Source organism: Odocoileus virginianus, chromosome 13, assembly GCF_023699985.2.
Source record: "Odocoileus virginianus isolate 20LAN1187 ecotype Illinois chromosome 13, Ovbor_1.2, whole genome shotgun sequence".
Lineage (NCBI taxonomy): Eukaryota > Metazoa > Chordata > Mammalia > Artiodactyla > Cervidae > Odocoileus > Odocoileus virginianus.
In genome coordinates this window covers 32,785,230-32,787,642 of record NC_069686.1, presented here as the reverse complement: position 1 = coordinate 32,787,642, position 2,413 = coordinate 32,785,230, and positions in this window count along the sequence as shown.

Genomic DNA, 2,413 nt, shown 5'->3' with positions numbered 1-2,413 from the left:
ACATATATATATATATATACATACATATATATATATATATATATATATATACCGTGTTTATAAAATGGAATACCTAATACAATGTTTGTTTTTCACAAAATCTAAAGCAATGTCAGTAGAAACTCTAGCAGGTCTTTTTTTCTAGAAATGGCATAGTAATTTTAAAATGTATTTGTTAAGAACTAAGATAAACAAAGTTTTGAAAAAAGAACCATAGAGATTTTGCCTCACCTGAAAACAAGATCAAATTTTTAAATATAGTAAGATAGTATGACAGTGGGAAAAAAAATAGACAGAGTACTGGGACTTATAGAGAAACCAGAAATAGACATGAAGCCTATTTGGTGAAACAAGTTTTTCCAAGAGTCAAAAGCAACTTCTTTCAATTAATTTATTTTTTCTGTAATAAGTGATATGGATATTTTTATGAGAAAAAGAAAGAACTTTGATTCTTATCTCAGACAGTTTAGAAAAATCAATTTGAGAAAGATCATGGACCTAAATGTAAAGTCTAAAATACAGAAAAAAATAGAATATTTTCATAATCTTGGCTAAGGTTTTCCCCTTCCTTCCTTCTTCCCTCCCTCCTTCTCTCTTTCTTCTTTCGTTTATTTTTTTTAAGCAAGACATCACAAAATATATAATATCATATTTACAAATTTGATTCCATCAAAATTAAAATAACTACTAAGGTAGTCCCATTAGCAATATGAAAGTAAAGCTACAGATTCAGAAGGATTTCTAGATGGATTATATATTAAAATATAAAAAAGCTCCAGCAACTCAATAATAAAAGGCCACACCACCCCCAAAATAAGTCACTTAAGACGAAATGGGCAAAACACACACACAGACACTTGCTCAAAATTAACATACAAACTAAAACATATGAGTGGCCAATAAGTACACGAAAAACCATAAATTATCAGATATCAGGTAATGTAAATGAAAATTTCCAGGAGATACGGCAACACACCCATAGGAAGTCATAAAATACCAAAATGATTGACAAAATTCAAATATTAGAGAGGGAGTGGAACAACCAAAAGTTTCACCCATTGGTAATGAGAGTGTCAAATTGTACAACCACTTTAAAAAACTGTTCAACAGTTTCTTAAAATGTTAAATACAACTTATCAATGCCACTCATAGGTATTTATCATCGTTATGTATCTACAAAAAGCCTTTCTCTAAAATGTTCACAGTAACATTATTATCATAGCAACATAATAGACAAATACAAGATCCAAATTTCTATCAATGGATAGACCAAAGTGGAAGCTAAGAGGTAATATAATGAACGAACAACACATTCAGTAAAAAGGAAAGAAATATTGCTACATTCAAGACCATAGATAACTTTAGAAATATTAAGCTAATTGAAAGAAAATGAATGAGTCCATTCAGATGAAATTTTTAAATATGCAAAACAAACTCATGATGATAGAAATCAGTTGAATGGTTGCTTCTGTGTGAGGTTGACATTTGGGCATAAGAAAACTTTCTGGGCCATGGCTAATTCATTTCAATGTATGACAAAAACCACTGCAATGTTGTAAAGTAATTAGCCTCCAACTAATAAAAATAAATGAAAAAAAAAAAAAAGAAAACTTTCTGGGGAGATAGAAATGTTTTATATTTTGATCTGAATATATGTAAATACCTCAGTTAATCATACATTTTCCTCATCAAGAAGCACTATTAAGAAAGTAAATAAAAAATAAATAAAAAAAAAAAGAAAAGAAAAAGAAATAAATAAAGGGAAAAAAAGTAAATAGATATGTAGCACCTTGAGGGAAATTATTCTCATTACCATATATGGGACAGAGTAGCTTCTATCTGGAATATATAATAAGCTCATTCAAATCAATTTCAAAAGACAACTAAATTTTTAAATGGACAAGAGACTTGTGTGGATACTTTACAAAAAAGATGTAGGAATAACCAATTGTCACAGGAAAATTTGCATATTATCAGTGACCAGGGATTGCAAATTAAAATCATAGTGAAATATTGCTATGTACCCACTTAGATTAGAATGACTAAATCTAAAAATACTGAAAACGTCAAAATTTGGTGAGCATGTGTACAGTTGAATCCTTATGTTGTTGAAGGGATTAGAAAATGGTACAACCCCTTTGGAAAACTCTTTGGCACGTCCTGATAAAACTAAACATGCATCTACCTTACTATCCTGCAATTCTACTCCTGGATAGAGAGATGAAAATCTCTCCTACTGCTCCTAAGAGAGATGAAAATCTATACCCACAAAAAGGCATGCACAAGAATATTTATAGTGGCTTCATTCATAACAATCCAAAAGTAAGAGCAGTCCATATGTTGATCAACAGGGCAATGTAAAAACAAAGAATGCACTGCTTATACATAAAAACAGCATGCAGAAACATCAAAA